General features: G+C 37.5%; 1 pseudogene; it reads left to right on the forward strand.

Moving 5' to 3' along the window:
* Positions 1–10,049: 10,049 nt before the first annotated feature.
* On the forward strand, positions 10,050–11,897 carry LOC103711554 (bZIP transcription factor 44 pseudogene; annotated as a pseudogene).
* The last annotated feature ends 6,469 nt before the right edge of the window (positions 11,898–18,366 follow it).

The following is an 18,366-nucleotide window of genomic DNA, read 5'->3' on the forward strand; positions in this document are numbered from 1 at the left end:
CTCTATATCTAATTATTTAAGATTTTTTTTCTCCTAACTATTTTGATGCTGCCTGCATGTTTGTTTTGCTCAAGAATGAAGCATTTGAGAACTTAGAACATTTAGAAAGAAAATAAGAAAGCGACCGGGGAAAATGAAATATAAGCCCTCGGAAGAAAAACTAAAACAAGTAACTCTCTTTTGGACCTTTAATTTAATATAAAGTTAGTGCTTGAACCCATGATTCTATAGTGAAAACTTCTTGTTGGGCGTCTAACTAAACTTTAAAAGAAAAGGAAGAAAGCAACCATCAATAACTATTTTCTTTTCTTTTTTTTTTCTTTTTTTGTTGTTGTTGGTGGTGGTACAATGGCGGCTCACATCCGACGGACCATCAATAACTGTTATGAGGGCATAAACTACCCTTTTCTTAAACAAAGAATGCCTTTAAACCCTTACAGTGAAAGCACTTGAAGCTCGCTTTCAAGCACCTTCTATGCTAATGATCTCTTTCAAAAGAGAACATGATCATCATTCTCTTTTCACTGATTTTTGAACCATTCCAACCCCACAACCCACCAAATCTTTTGTCTTTTAAGATAATTTCACTTCCTTTTTCGCTTTCTCCTCGCTATTTCCGAAAAGATGCACCGATATCAAACAGTAAAACATAATAATGGAATTCAATATAGCCATCAGCAGCATTCTAATGGCCTCAGATTTCTAGATCCTTCAGTTATAAGAGGACAAGGCTGTAATCATCTCACTACTTGCCACAGAAAGAAATCTACGATTATATCCTGCAAAATACAACTATTTCACAACATTAAGAATGGAATTACTGGTACATAGAAATGGAAAGGAAAAAAAAAAGATATGCAATACATGATGGGGATAAGGTTGCACCATTCACGTGAAAAAAAGATTCATCTCTCTTCGTGTGAATCCACTATTGAATCGTATTATAGATCTGCACATACGAATGAACCGAAAGGTTCGGAGGGCTTTAAGATCTATGTGAAGCGCAATCCGATGGGCGACATCACGAAAAAAGTTCGTCTATCCTTTTGCGCGAAAGATACAACCCAAACCTTACCCTAGGGGATGGTTTAGTGCACACTTTTGTATCTAGTGGTCCTAATTGCTCCGATAAGTCAATTATTCTAGATTCTTGGTGCTTTTGTCCTATTTAATTATTAGTGATCTAAACTTGATGGACCAAGAAAAGATTGGTAAAAGGTAGCATCAAAGCATCTACATGATGAGGGGAACCAATGGTTGAACACTGGCTGGTGGTCATGGCGATGGCCAAGTTACTGCAAGTGGCTAAAGAACACCAAGGGAATATAGGTGGGACCAAAACGGTACATAAGCTCATGTGATGTTAGGTGGCATGCCATGGTCTTTGGTCTCGTGAGGGCATGCAGTCGGTGGGTTGACACCAACTTTAATGCTTGAGAGCACCAAATTGCCAGTGGGGTGATATCATTTGCTAGGCACCTTGCAATCTCTGCCTGTGGCAGTAACCAGGGCACCACCTTCTCATCTCTCTCTCTCTCTCTCTCACACACACACACACACATATATTTTATAGGATAATGATAAGAAGGGGTTCCATTAGAAAAAAAAAAAAAAAAACTGTTTTGGAAGAGGTTATTTTTCTTTGACAGAGGTGCCTTGGTGATTGGTAGGTCTAATTGAAGGCATATTGATGATGTTTACCCAGTAAATTGCAGAGAGATTGCGAAGTTTTTATTTTCAACTTGTAGAGTTCGATAAAGTGAAATAAGATAAGAAATTGAAATTGCCGATATCCAAAATAGCAAAAATAAGATCCAAGCAGGCATTTAGACTTATTGTACACTTGGGTTCTCCTATCATCTTCAATTATGAGAATGATATCATCTAGGAGGCTAGCTATCATGACAATGAAACTATAAATATTCCCTGCAAGCCAGATAGCACACCGTGAGACAAGTGGCACGCTCAACATCAATGACATAAACGACATTGTCTGCGACACGTGTGCATTTGGACCGATAGAATCTAGCATATTATATCCTTTGATCATCAGAAATAAAAAGTAAACAATATTTTTCTTACGAATTGCACATGATAGGTGGCGTGCTCTCATTTCTTATTACTTAAAATAACACAAATCACTACTTGACTTAAGGCATGTCAATGAGGCTGGCCACAAGGATCCAAAACAAAGAAAAGCAGCATAATACGTGCACGTACTGTGATCTTGCTGTTTCATGCAGCAAGTAGCAGCTGCTGAATTCTTTTCAATAAAAAACCACATGCTCGTCCGTGGTGCTGGACCAAGTCCTTGATGACACCCGTCGACTGAATAGTTTGTCGGACCGCATAGCTCGATTTTAGATCACCATTAGCAAACTTGGTCAAAGTGCCATCCTCTCAAAGTTCCAAACTTGATCTGATGGAAAGTATTTGGCATATCCAAGGTGACTGAATTAATTACATGGCATCTCTCTTCCTTCTCTCTCTCTCTCTCTCTCTCTCTCTCTCTCTCTCTCAAAAATGATAATCTTTTTGGAGATGTCTCCTAAGTTTCATTTTCTAGCTTCCCATGGGACCAATTGCACCTATTAAGATATAGGGTTTGGTACCCATCCATTCTACCATGCACCCAAAGTAAAGAGTCACGGTTGGATTATAATCAGCTAAAAACAAGCAGCCTTAGCTTTCTCTTCCTTCTTTTCAATTATCTCATAGAAGGCGTTTTTGAAACTGGCAAATTAGTGAGTTGCAGACATGGCTATTGTCCATAGAAGGCGTTTTACTTCATAGTTTGATCCTTTCAGTTTAACTATTGTCCATTACTGTAAATTCAATATGCTAGCTGCTATTTCTTTTGGGATTGGTACCATGATTCATCGTAGGCATAATACACATGCTAGAATTACACAAGGATGGGCACAAAACAAAACCACTTACCTGCATCTAGCTTTATCTAATTTGCTAGATTATTAATTTGTTTGGTGTGTACAAATAAAGAATATCGTTTTTTTTTTTTTTAATCACAGAGACTGATGGCTCTATTAGTAAAAAGGAGCTTTTGACTTTTTAAGATTCTTCTTTAAAATGGATACTAGAGGAATCGTGATAAAATAGAAAACCCGCCCCTGTATTTCTTTCTCTATGTTATTGCCCTATGCGATTTTTATTCACCACTAGGGGTGCCCAAGGTCCCAAGGACTCCAAAAAGGTGCCCGAGGTTGCGAGTGTTGGTTCTTTCGAGGCCGTCAAGTGCTTAATTTTGAGATGCCCAAAAACCTTTTTGCTTTCTAGTTTCTATTTAATCCTTTTTTCCTTCTCTCAATCAATTAGGTCCGTTGGAACTTGGACGAGATAAAAATAGAGCAGGCTACCAACCACATGGCAAAGGAATATATCCTCCTACCTAACCTGATTTCTAAAGTGCATGCCATGTCATGTGAGCCAAATGGGTTCCCAAAGGCATGAGACTGCGGAAAGGTGTCACCCAAGGAAGTTCATTTTGGAGCATTAAATTCCAAACCTGAAAGTGAGACAATGTGACTCCTGGATACGTATTCAATGTGAAAGCAAGTGAACTGACCCCATCTCATTTGCTCCCCATGTGGTTTCTATGAGATTTGCCTTTTTTTTTTTTTCTTTTCTTTGGAAGAGTTCCATATGAAATTATGTTTTTTGCTGGCCGAAAAGCCTTCCAATTTTTATGAAGTGAAAAATTTAATCCCAAATCTCTATCTAGTACAAACACTAAGAGCCTTTGGCACATTCGTGTAAGATCGAACTAGTTAAATGAGGTTTGTGTGGAGTGAGAAATGCTAGGATTCGGATAGCAGACTGGTTGGTTTGGGTGTGCATTCACCTGATCTAGTTGCAGCTATCTTCTTCAAGCTCCTAGCTTGTAATTAAGTCATGATTCAAACAAATATCTTACCGTGCTATGTGGAGACTTAAATTTTGCTTCATGATGGAATTATTGTTAGCTTTCTTCTCTTTCTTTCTTTTTTTTTCTTCCTTGCATGGTGGAAAGAAGAGCTTAACGCTGTATTAAAATAGAACTGCTAAGTTTAATTTTACACCATACATACTTATAAAATACACCACATAGTAACCCACAGATTGGATTTCAAATCTTCAATATATATACCCGCATCCTAAGTACTAGGTCCAACAAAACCAGCTTAAGAAATCTTCACTATGCCTGCATTGTAAGATAATCTCGAACATTGTCACACTTGCAATAATTCAAAGATCATGAAGCACGCATAAATGGAATTAAAACCATGACTTCCTCCATGTAGAGGAGGATACTATGCATTAAAATATGCCCCAAGTGGTGCTTTGTGGTCCAGCTGAATTGTAGTATTGCACCCTAGCTACTTGCAGGTGATTCCCTTATTAGGGTTCCACACCGTTCTAACCCAACAATAAATCAGTAAGAAAATAGACGGATAACTATATGACTTGAGAATAAGGAGGGCGGGCATCTGGCCAGAACTAATTCAAGGTAATTTTGTAGGCACAGAATCAAGTGTAATTCTCAAATGAAAATGGATTTCTTTTGGAAGCATTGCTTGAATATATGGTCATAGATGGTTAAATGAATTGAAAGACTCTGTACTCCCTCGATCTCTACTCTTTACATCTTAACTCCTCCCTCTTGGTCTTGGAGGAATATAAAAGAAAAGAAAGAAAACCCATAGAATCCTCCCTAGCTTCTTGGAAAAATCCATTCGAGTGCTTGAAATATTTAAACAAGTCCAAGGGGGCACTGCAAATGGTCGGTGATCTAAGCAGCATCCAATGTTTATATTCACCATTATATTTAAAGAGCATATACTATTCTAATTAGAATAGCATCTGGTATATACTGTTTATATGAACTTGCTAACATCATCATAGATGATCAAACTAAAACTTAAGTGGCATACAACCTAACCTTCTTCCCATAAGATAAATAGTTTAAAAAACTCTTGAACATCATTTCTAAGAAGAAAGAACAGCCCACATTATGTGGTGGACCCTTTCCTTTCCATATTTGTCAAATCTAAATCCATGCGACACGCCCTTCGGATCCGATAATTTGGACCCATTCATGTGTTTGTGCCTCGCGTCGGGTCATCATGCAAATGATAACAAGACGACCAATAGAATCTTGGGATTTCGGAACGTGATTACGCCGTGGGCTCCCGCCAGCTTAAAATATATAGTTGCAAATGGATCCCCACTTGACGATCGTCCATTGCTCAACGAGGTATTGTGGAGCACTTATGTACGTAAAAGAAAGAGTCTTGGTGGCCGAATCTATTAGGTAAACCAGCACCAGAACCTCATCAAATTAGAAGACAAAACAGCGAGTATTTTGATGTTCTTTTGAGGTGGGTTTCATGGAACTAGCTAGTAGACTAAGATGTCATTTGATATTATTTTTTAAATATTTCTGATTTAGTTAATTATTTTTAAAAATAAATATGGTGATAGTGATGAATTGATGATGTGGCAGCAACAAAGAGAGAGAGAGGTAATAGTGGTAGCATTGGTGGCTAGCTGGTCGAGAGGGTGATAGAGGTGATGAAGGTGACAATATCATGGTGGTAAAAAATATAAATATTTATAATATTTTTTTTATTTTTATTTGGGTTCTATATTTTATTCTTAAAAATAAAAAATAAGAAATAAAAATGATGCTAAATGGACTTTTAAGTATATAAAATGACACCTTTCAGGAAAAGTTTATAAAATGACGGAACCACTTGGGAATCACGGGCTGAAAGAGTGGAAGGTGACAAGGAGCTTCCACTTTAAGGAGGAAAATATACAGTGGCAATTAAGCGATGGACTACGTCACATGCAAACTTTTGACAGGACGGTGGAGCATACGAAGCACTTTGTCTTAAAGTAGTAATAATAACTCTTTCAAGGTACAAAAAGTAATGGTAATTTATGAACGCTTTGCTCCAATGTAATTTAGGCTCTGGTGTACGACCTCTCCTTTCCATTATCGCATTAATTGGATGGTATTCAACTTATCGATGCCAAAAGGGCCAAAGCATCGACCAGAACATAAAATGATAGGCAAAAAAAACAAAATTGGCGAAATTATTAAAAAGTGTGCCCTCTGCTTTTTTCCTCAGGGACTATCCGTTGGTGGCTTAGAAACTGTTGTGGCACGAGGGAACAGCTATATGACATGACATCTGTCCGCCATGAGCTAACGAGATTGAACGTGTCAGCTATTGATGTGCAGAAAAGCCTGTTTCATGTTCAGGATCGCATATAAATGGATTCGGACAGTTAGATCCGTGGAAAAAAATTACGGCCGGAAAGAGAAACTCTTTGTAGAAATTGTTGGCAGTTACACTTTTGGAAATAGAGTTTTTATAAAAAAACTATTTACTGTTTATTAACCATATTACCAATAGTAAAATGTGCTGTACGGCTTTAACATATGTTTGATAAACAAATTAAAAAAATACTTTTGGTATGAAAAAAATGACAATAAAAATATTGCATAGTATTATACAACAGAGTAATAAAATATAATATATATTAATATATAAATATATGATATAGTATAATATTACTATAATGTAATATAATATTATTATAATATAGTAATATAATATTATATACTATAGTATAATAATTTAATATAATATTAAATTATTTAATGTAACATATCAATGTATTATGATATAATGTAATATAATATTATATTTATAATATAATATAATAATATAGATATAAAATATTTTAATTATTGGCGTAAATTAATTTTTTATAATATAACAAATTTTCTAGGTAGGTGATAAAATTAGTTAAACAGTTATTAAAAGGACATTTTGTGTAATTGTTATATTTTATCACGGGTATTTTGGTAAAAAAACAGCTTTCCGACTAGGTCTAAATATACTTTTCCAAAAAGCTCTAAAATGGAGCTTCTCCCAAAAAGTTGTTTTTAGCTTTCTGAAAAATCTAAAACATCTTTCCGAAATTTTTATCAAACACCCATATTCATCTAAAAGTACTTTTGAATGGCCAGAAAATACTTTTTAGCCCTCCAAAAGCTCTCCCAAACGTAGTCTTATTCTTTCTACCTACCCCCCTCTCTTATATATATATATATATATATATATATATATAATGAGAAAGTTGAATTTGGCTGCACTTGATTAGAGCGGAGATCTACATTAGATAATAGAAGTCTCATATTGATAATTCGAGTTATTAGATATGATCTACTATTTTTAAACTAGTTATATACCAAAAATTATATGATTTGGAGATCACCATCTTGTGCATCAAGTGATCAAAGTATATATATAATTTAGTGCTATTTATACTGTATATTTTTAGACCACTCGATGCACAAACTAAGAGCCTTAAAGTCACATGACTTTGAGTGTGTACATAACTTAGATATAGTAGATCGCATTCAACGGCTGGGATCATCGACATGGGATCCTCATTATGCAACCGGATTTGAATGGTGATCTACTCAAGTGCAACCTGGTCTAACATATGCTCTCTCTCTCTCTCTCTCTTTCTTTATATATATATATATATATATATATATATATGCGAGGTCATTTCTGAGTGGTATAATTTCAATATCTCATGCTTTTAAATAATCTTCTACCTTTTATCTTACTTGATATATAAGCCAAGCCGATGCCTTTGTTTTATTTTGATAGTGATTGGCCACCTAGAGATCGAGATACCAGAACTTGAAAAGCTCACCATCTACTCAATTGGAAGTCCAACAACCATTATTCATGCGATCAAAGAGCTCCTCCACGCTAGATGCAAGTTAGGTCCGCAGTGCCAAGGACAACCACGAACACAATAATTATTGTTAGGTTCACAATGAGATGTACCTCGAGATCACCTGCTTTGAACTTAATTTGGAATTGAAATTTACAACTATTAATGGGGCTTTGATCCAAAATCTTAACATGGTTCCTGCGTGAAACTTACCAAGTAGATAGCACTCAACCAGAGGCAACACGTAAATCGAGTCTAATCCACATCTCCATTATTAGAAGCAAATTCCAGAGCATTCACGAGACTCCAAAGCCTCCATCCGCACATTAAGCTACCATCTTATCTACTCTCCGACTCTATTCTTCTTTGTTGCTGGTTGTCAGCTATCAAGGCTCCGTGCAATCATGGCGAGTACTCATGTCAAAGTTAGATTTATGGCTTGCACATTGAAGTACATTTTTACAACTAAAAACTCTGAATTTTCACATGAACCATTCCCTCCAAGATATTTGATCTGTACGGTGATTTGGTGCTATATGTCTCAAATCTTTGAGTGGAGCACTCAGCGTAGCATGTGCGTTAGGTGATATAGAATGCGAGGGATCTTGATACGTATGTTTCGAATCATGGTGACGGATTATTTCCCTTGTACAAGGAAACATAATATATATGGTGATTGCTATGCATTCACAGCCGAATGTATTTAAAATGAAAAAGAATTTAACTGGAGCTTTGCTGCTCAAGCTTGACCTAAAGTTGCTAAATGTACATGCATGGAATGAAATTTTGGCATAATATGTCCATTTTTTGCTCAGAAGTTGTCGCCCTAATTCAAAATGGTTTCTTTCGAGCAGCCTTGAGTGTGGTCCTTACCAAAAGCCATGCCTGCCAGTTGGGTCCAAAACCATTACCTTATGCTCTTAAAAATTGGCAGGAGGCATTGAATGTGGACAGCCCTCGGGTATCCAACTTGGTAGAAATAGTACTCCTTGTTATCATGCAGGACCTTATCCTACTCCCACCATGAAGATGCCCATCACGCCAAAATGCTCTTAAATTAGAGAAACACATTATTTTTTTTTTTAAAAAAAAAAGTGAGAGAGAGAGAGAGGAAGGATTCATTGTGTTTGGACTCTTTTTCGTGGATCTCACACGCGATGGATGCAGTTTCTTTCTTTTTTATAATAGATTTGTTGCCTGATAGAGCTCTAGAGTAAATACATTCAGATGCATCCATTATGAGAATACCTCGAGAATATTCTCATAGAGCAGACCACAACTTTGCAATCTAATATGCTCCACCCCATGAAAAACATCTAATGGACCCTCTCATTGGCTTCCAAGAAAATATACCTCATCGTACGTGCATGAATAATATTATTACCACGATAACTAACGAATAGCCACGTCATCAAGGGTTAGCAAAATAAAATATAATAAATACAGTCTCCGTCTCCATACTGTCTCAGTTATGCATTTATAATTTTGTAGCAGCGGCTTATCGGTAATCTTTTGCCCAGTTTCGTCGTATCATGATCCGTATGATGATTAAATATCACAAAATAGTTGCATGTACATCGTGTTTGTCTCTTCTATAATATTTAGTTGGATTCCTATATTTAAATAAGTCTGGCTAAATCTCTAAAGAATGAATCAATCATGATTACATATAACATAATATAAAATCATTAATATATTGTTATTAATATTGCTATAATATTATTTCCTAATAATAATTTTAATAGAATAGAATTACTATGAGTATTATAATATCATGATCATAATATGGTTGAATAATTTATGGCAAAATACCATAATATTATAAAACTATAATACTATAATTACTATAATTTATAATACGATACCTAAGTCCTCATGGAAATCTGTATTTTCATGTCCAAAATAGGCAGGAGGGAAGAATAAAAACTTATTCCTGGCTGTAAATTTTTGTCAATCAAACATGGCTATAAAACGTAATTGGAAAGGTTTAGAGAGAAAAATGCTTCTATCAAAGAGAATGACATTTTTTGAACCTTTATTTCTGAAATATATGATAATTATTTTTAAGTTGCAAGGAAAGTATGATGAGGGGGCAATTTGAAAAAGGTTGCGAGGGTTTTAATTACCCCTGGGCCTAGGGTCCGACCACCAGCTGGAATTGGACTCTTTGTGAGAAATCCATTTCCATCCACAACGGGAGATTCCAACCGTCCCCACCTCTCTCCCCTGCTACTTTTAATACTTTTTTAGCCTCCTTTTTCTTCTCATTTTCTTCTATAAATTAAATTCAACCCCCTTGCGCTCCCTAAGCCTTCTCCCCTCTCCGATTCTCGGTTCGACCTTGCCTGTTTCCTTCCCTCCCCTCCCTTCTCAAGCTCTCCTTCCCCTGTTCTCCCCTGCCCCTGGCGCCCTCTCTTCCCATATTTTTCTTAGGATTCCGATCTCGGGAACTGGCTTCCTCGATTCAAAATCGAGAAACCACCCCCCGAATCAGGTCCTCTCGATGCTGCTTTGCTTCGGTTGGTGGAAAGGCCCCTCCTTTTAGGCTCATTCTCACGCCATTTTATCAAAGGTGACCCTGTTCTTGTGCCTCTGAAGGAGTTTCCTTGAACCCTTCCCTCAAGATTGGATTTTTGAGGGGTCGAAAATCGGAAATTCATCTCAAAAATCTGAGGTTCTGGTTTTAAAATCTAATCTTTCTTCAGATATCTGGTTTGAGTTTTTTTTTAATTAAAAAAAATCGCTCCTTTCTGTCCCCTGTTATCTTTTCTTTAATTTTCTTCTCTCCTATTTCACATGCCGGACCTGTTCATATTGTCATTCTTAGTTGATGTCGCCTATCCTAAGTGAAATTCTCCTCTCAGGGTTTATGATAAGTTCCTCACTTCGACGCCGGACGCACTTGGTTCAATCATTCTCCGTAGTCTTCCTCTACTGGTTCTACGTTTTCTCGTAAACTTGTTTTGGAATCAGCACTATATTTATATATAATTCCATAAGCTATCTATCTATCTATCTATCTATCTATCTATAATCTCTCTCTAGCCTTTGTTGAATCACTATCTCGTCTTTGCTGAATCACCATCTCTAAAGAACTACCGAATAGCTCTCGCTCATTGTAAATAAAGCTACAGTAATGGCTTCTTCCAGTGGCACTTCTTTTCCATAAGCTATCTATCTATCTATCTATCTATAATCTCTCTCTAGCCTTTGCTGAATCACTATCTCGTCTTTGCTGAATCACCATCTCTAACGAGCTACCGAATAGCTCTCGCTCGTTGCAAATAAAGCTATATAGTAATGGCTTCTTCCACTGGCACTTCTTCCGGATCCAGCCAGCTTCCTAATTCTGGCTCTGAGGAGGACTTGCAGGCTTCGATGCACCAGAGGAAGCAGAAGAGAATGCTATCGAACCGGGAGTCAGCGCGGCGGTCCCGGATGCGGAAACAGAAGCATATGGATGATCTCATGGCCCAAGTTGGCCATTTGAAGAAGGAGAACAGACAGATCCTCACAGCTCTCCATGTCACAACACAGCACTACTTGGATGTGGAGGCTGGCAACTCTGTGCTCAGGACCCAGATGATGGAGCTGAATACCAGGCTTCAATCCCTTAATGAGATCCTATGCTGCATGAATGGTAGTGGGAACCATGGTTTTGGGGCCACTGATGGCAGCTTCACCAGGCCATGGAGCTTGATGGCTGGGAGCAGCCAGCCCATCATGGCCTCAGTCGACATGTTTCAGTACTGTTAGACAAAGCCAACAGGGACTCAAAGGAGGGTAGGGGCCTATGCCTTTGCCTTTGCCTTTGGTTTTGGTTGGCGGTGATTGTGATGGATGGTCCTTCCTTCGGTGTTCTTTTTGAGGTGAACCTACGTTTGGTGTTCGCTAAGGCTTTTGCTGTTGTTGAGTGGGAGAAGGGCAAGACATTTTAGTCTTTTTAGAGCTTTTGGGGGCCAGAGAGTTCAGGGGAAGAAAGGGTGAAAGCCATGAACTGTGTGGTAGTGGTTTGATCGCTAGGTTTCTCTAGTCTGTGTGTGGGTTATATTACATAATTATGCGTTAAAAACTGTAAGTGTATGTGGTCTCTACGTTATCAATAATATAATAATGACTACTAGTATTGCTTCAAAGTTCCAACCTCTCTCTCTCTCTCTCTCTCTCTCTCTCTCTCTCTCTCTCTCTCGTGTCCCATGAGTGAAACAGCCATGTAATGTACTGTAGAAAAGTTGGTTTATTTGATGAAACTTGGGTGCAATATGGTAAAACATGACAAGTTTCCTTGACTTGTTGGGGGATACAATGTTGTGACTCCGGGCTAGCCAATTAATTTATATATATTTTTAGAAATTACTAGCCAATTAATCCATACAAAAGTAACTAAAATAGTGCGTCAGATAAAAGACTTGTTACCGTAACTATTTGCTAAAATGGAATAACATAGCATTCATGAACACCAAATTGTTAGAATAAAAAAGTCTCCGAGCACTAAAGCTATATATATGAATAAGTAATTAGCTATGTCTTTGCTGCTGATGTCTGCCTTTGTGATTATTTTCATTATTTACGGATGATAGTCTCTTTCTTTTGCTGGATTTGTTGCCGGTGTTATTATTGTGTTGATGGATCTTAGTTGCAGCAAGTTAATTAACAGGAATAACATACTGTGAGTCTGTGATCTCAAAAGATCTACTAAGTTTACCGATACCCAAATGCTATTCTTCTTCTGTTTTTTCTTTTCGTTTGAGATTAGACTATATTTGAAAGCAGAATAAGCAGGGTAAATGGGTTTGGAAAGCAAAATGTTGTTTTCTTCCCTTTCTGAAAGTTGGTTTAATCTAAGTACTCCAATGAGTATTTGGCTGAAAAGAATTCAATAAGTGAGTTCAATGTCTCTTATTCGGCCTCTGAAAGTAGCCTTCTTAGCTGTGAAGATGGACCACTATGGGTGCTACTCGGCCTAATTCAATAGTTGTTGGTGTTGAGCCAGCCAGCTTTCACTTATTACAATGCATAAAACTTGACAGCAAAAAGAAAGCCAATGCAAAACATGTTTCAACTGTTATATCTGTAAGTACCATTGTTATTATTACCAAATGACTCAAAACTTTTCTTTCATTTCCAGGAAACTCGTGATGCCGAATGGGAAGTATGGCTTATTATCAGTAAGCAAATGTCAAAAAAAAATCTCATTTCAATAATGTAGTAAAAGTTTTCAGATTCATGGAATTTGTATGTTGTTTATTCACAACAATTATAATTAGCATATAATTTTTGCTTGTGGTTATAGTTTTCAACTCGGGGAAGGAAAAACCAAAGAAAAGAAAGAAGGATATTGAAATTAATTATGGTCATTCTTTTGAGAAGTTCAAGAGCAAAAGAGCAATAGCTGATAAAATGCTACAAATATATGAAAACTGAAAAATGGAACCCAAGTGCCTTATCCTTTTTTCAACAAAGAAAGAAAAGAAAATCCTCAAGCACCTTATTCTTTAGCTGAGTTGGTAAAGTCTTTTATGCTGATGCAAGAATCAAGATGTCTATGTTTAATCTTACCCTTGTTCCAATATATAGCCAGTATAATGCTAGAAATATAAGAAGAGTTTTTTGAAAAAAAGGAACTAAAGTGCCTTATTCTTTCTTCCAAAAAAAAACAAAAGAAAAGTCAATTCTCAAGCACGTTATTCTTTAGCTGAGTTAGTAAAATCTTTTATGCTTTTACAAGATATCTAAGTTTAATCCTGCCCTCGTTCCAGTATTTTGCCAGGCTTCCATCCATCCTAGTTTTCACAAACTCGGACAAATATTAAAGAAATAAGAAAAAATGCTTGAAACCTTTAACTAAATGCAATATTACAGTAGATTCCAAATGCAATATTGTTTCACTACAGAAAATCATACTTCAGAGTCCATGCAACGTAGGGGACCCCATATTGCTTATCTTATAGAAGCATTAATAACTACTCTCTGTTTTGGTATGTGAACAAGGAAGGACAAACAAGTTGCATTATGATAGCTCCCTAGTTATAATGGACCTCATTTCTTGTTAGATTTAAAATTTACAGGGGCGTCTGTTACAACTTTTTAGTTCCCAGAACACACATCTGCCCTCATGAGGACAAGAAGATCTAAAGGTTTCTTTTAATGTTACTTCTTGAAACTAAAGGAGAGAGGAAGGAGATATACTCTTTGGGCATTTAAAATCTATCAGACCATGTCTTAAGGTACTCAATGATAGCCAAATTAGAAATATATATCTTAACCAAGCTTAAAGAACCGGCGTGTGTCATCGCTTCTCATTCAGAGAGAGAATTCATTAACAAATTGGGTTCACGTTAAAAGGCTGGAGAATTAGAACTTGGCTTTCTTGAAGTCCTCAGCATATGTACTTTATTTCATAAACAAATGCATTGTAAAATAGTTTTAGTTTTTCAATATTAAGGCATTATTGGCCTCCGATCATGAAAAGAGACGAGGACTATTACATGTAATTCATATATATTCTCCATGCCCAATAAGCAACACTCCAATGTCATATGGGGCAGTCGGAGTAGTAGGAAATAAGCATGAGCAACACGCATAGGATATCGAACATGTTTCCTGTCACGCCCCCGCTTGCACAGGGCACGTGAGGCACCCAGTGCCCACGTTGGGGCCACATAAGGGGGGAACACAGGGCTCCCCCGCCAGATATTGTCCAGTTCCGGAATCTGCATGCGCGCACATGCGCCGCTCAGACCCCTCCCTGATTTTGTTTTCCACCCAAACGCGTCTGCAGGATTTGGAGACACCCGCCTCATATGCCCAGGCTCTGAAACGAGTCTATCCGATGTGGGATCTTTCATTTTCTAGATATACAAGACTATCGTTTAAGTTCAATAATTTACGAAGAACCCAGCATTGAACTGAAGGAAGACATTTCGAGCCATCTGATTTTGCTGATAAATTCCATATGCTGCTCATAAGACTTTGCCTAAACAATTCTTGAAATGAAAGGACTACAGGAACAACCTTGTACTTGAATGGCATCAATATAAGCATACAGTATACATTTATGCTTATTAGAGTAAATATGCAGCAAATAATTTCTAGAAGCCCATGATTTCATCAGCATTGTTAGGAAACCAGCACACCATTCCTTGTAACCATCAGTTATTCAAGCCATACATGAAAATTGCTGCAACATATATTCTGAGACGATACAAGTTGATGGATACACACCAATGCACAAATAGATATAAGTTAATGCATCGAGCACAATATAGATATAAGTTAATGCGTTAAGCACAATAGGAAACTTTCTGGTGTCCCTTTTTTTTTCTTAGATGAAGAATGCTGTTCTTTATTTGCTCATTCTGGAAGTGGTTGCTGAAAAGGAATGACTTATTTTGAGAAAACAAACTAATAGTTCAAAGGAGGAGGAGAAGTGGGTTGATTGAGGTGACATTTCTGATTCTATTCTATTCCAAACCTGTAAAAGAGTGGGCGTGGATGATCAAATCACATGTCATGCTCTTCATCTTTGGGAATTGGTTGCATGTTTGACAAGGCCAAGGGATACCAATAATGTAATTCGGGGACGATGAAAGCATTTGGCAGTACTCCATTCATGGAAAGGCTCATGATCTGAGGCTCTCAGGCTAGTTGAAGGCCACTTTGTTTGGTTGGCAGCTGGTAGACTTCTATGGGCTTGTGATTGTGGAAATTTGTGATGATGATGCTGATAGAAGGGTTATACTGGGACTTTGTTTCCATGAAGAGTTAGGATGAGAGCGAAAGTCCTCATTGAATGTTGATGGTGGGTGTGGATGAGCATTTGGCAAACATTTGTATATAGGCATCTGGGTGCCTGATTAGGACAAGGTTGTGTTTAAGATTCTATTACAGAATCTTATTCAGGAAACAGGAGAATAGGTGAAATAACATAATCGCATGCGCATGCCATGAGAACAGCATGATTCGCCCCATCTTTCTCCTCATCATAAAAATGACAATTGACAGGCTTTAGCATTTAGCAAGTAATGCGAACCTAGTAATATTTCACATGATCAATGCAGGGGAGTTTGTGGACTCCTGGATTGAGCATAATAATATCTTTCTTAGAGTTACATAACATAAAATGTCGTAAAGGAGTAACAAGGTTGGCCTTCTGTGTATTTTCAGAGCAAGGCCTTGCTAGTGGAACATCTGAAATCTGCTATTGGAATTCCAGCCAGCCATACACTTGCTGTGAATAATGTGGGCCGGTAATCATTTTTTTTCTTCTTGTCCTTAGTTTAGCTTACTTGACTCTTTAATACATGCCTACATATGGGAAAAACTGACTGAATCTAAGGGATCTACATAAAATACTCTCTTACAACTTTAGTCTCACTTTAACTCATGACTATAGATCTGTCAATCAATATCAGACAGGCTGATAAAAATATTTTCAACTTGTTAACTTCCAGATCATATAATCCTAATTATGCTTACCCCTGAATATTAAAAAGAGAAGCTCGAGAGGACATTATGGGATGATGGAATATTTATAGTCTTCGTTTGAACTTCTATATTGCTTCAGATACTGGCGTTCTACGTAGGTTACCCTAAAGGAAGTTCATATTCTATTTGGCGTCAGCTCCTTGCATTTTATGGGGACTTAAAAAACTGAACTTGTCAGAAATGAGAGAGAGCAAGTCGCCTTGACAACCTGTGATGTGCTTTTGTTCTCTACTTTGAAAACTAGTGCAAAATTCACCTACCTTTCAAAGCGCACATCATATGACTCTCACTATACGTATGGTAAACGGAATGCATTCCTTTTCTTTTGTAATGCAAGCATCAAGCATCTTTAGATGTCTACTCTCCAATCCAAAATCTAGAGTCCAATTACATTTCAAATTCAGGTAGCTGAGTGTTCAGTGATTTTTTTACGAAAAAATACTAGAGAAACGGAACATGGGCTTCATTAAAAATATAAATTGCATGCAGCACACACCCTCTAAGTGGGAGGATATTTTGAACTCTGATATGCACTCCAAGTCCATTTACATTTTCTAAGTCGAAGTCAGATGATTGCCCTCTTAACTGCATGTCCAGTGACGCATTCATCTTATAATTATTGAGATAAAATGCAGAATTGGCTTCAAAAATAAATGAGCATGCAATTGAAATTGACAGTTGCTTCAGCCAGAGATTGAGTGCATAAATTGGTTTAAGATGAGAAGTTTATAAATACTATTTAATATCCTATGGGATGGTATGTACAAGAATCCCTTGCCAAAATTTTGAGCTGCAATTGAGAAGTTATATGGGAATAAGAAATTTGTGTATTATATGTTTATCTACATCGTGTTCTTTAAGAATAATCTGTCATTCGGGTTCAAGTAATGCTATCAAATCACTTATCGGCACTGCCCTTAATTTGAATTGAAAAAAATTGAGAACAAGGGAGTTACAGGAGATACCTTCTGTATGAAATATTGATATTGGACAGCAAGTCCTTTGCAATAATGGCTTGCCAATTCTTGCACTGGTGTCTGCAGATCATATGCCGTCGTTAGCTCATAGTGGAGACCTGAAAGCTTGTGGATGGTTTAACTTTTTCAGGGTGTTATCAGTGAGTGCGGTTCAAACAAATAAATGTCGGCAAACCACTTTCGGACATTTGCTCAAAGTAAAGATTGGAAGGCAGAATGCAATAAAAGCTACAACAGTGTCTTACTTGCAAAAAAAAATGAAAAAACAAAGCTGCGAATGGTGAATTATTACAAAGAACCCCCGATAGAATCATTTTATTACAAATAAGTATAAGCACTAACTTTTTAAAACTCGGTTCCAGCTCTCTCCGGAGGGGGAAGGGTTTGAATGGCTTCCGTTCCCTCTGGAAACGCTAGGCTATGGCTCACCTGGAAAACTTAGCCCACGTCCCTCTGCCTCTTCTACCCGTGCTTCGATCCCTCCGCCCGATGCTCGACTCGCAGCGCCTCCCTCCGCTCCGACGAATGCCTCCTTCTCGTCTCCTGGGTCGACGAGGAGGAGGGAAACCGAGAAGTTTCTATCAGGGTTTCAAGCTGGTCTTGATCCTCCCCGAGGACCATCCGCTCGTGGGGAAGTTCCGCGGGTTTCTCGATTTGGGGTAGGGGAAAAAGGGGCGAATCTTCGAATCGGTTGCTTCCGCTCTCTCCGGATTCTGGTGTGTTAGAGTAAGTTTAAAGTTTTCTCTCTTTCTTTTTGGTCCAAAAAAAAAAAAAAAAATCTCTTTTACTTTGAATAGTTGCACTGTATTGATTAAAAATCTCATTTTTGAATTGTAAAGATTAGGTTTTTGTCGCGGGATGCCTGGGAGTTGGTAAAATTTTGATTTGGATTCAGTTGTAATTGGTTGTATTGTGTAGAAAACGATCCACATGTAACAAATGGCACATACTCGCCTAGCATCAGAAAAACATTCACCTTTTACCCCCTTTTTCTGTTAAGAGTGAAAAGGAACAGATAGACCCTAACCATTCTATGGAACAACACAGAATTCATATTCATCGTCGCCATCTCACAGATAGGGTCGGGAAAATGATTGGACAGTAACCTTGGATGCAATGATCTGAGCCCCTCCTTGGACAT

Source organism: Phoenix dactylifera, chromosome 15 (genome assembly GCF_051530095.1).
Source record: "Phoenix dactylifera cultivar Ajwa chromosome 15, Ajwa_hap1_PhDact_Kaust_v1.1, whole genome shotgun sequence".
NCBI lineage: Eukaryota > Viridiplantae > Streptophyta > Magnoliopsida > Arecales > Arecaceae > Phoenix > Phoenix dactylifera.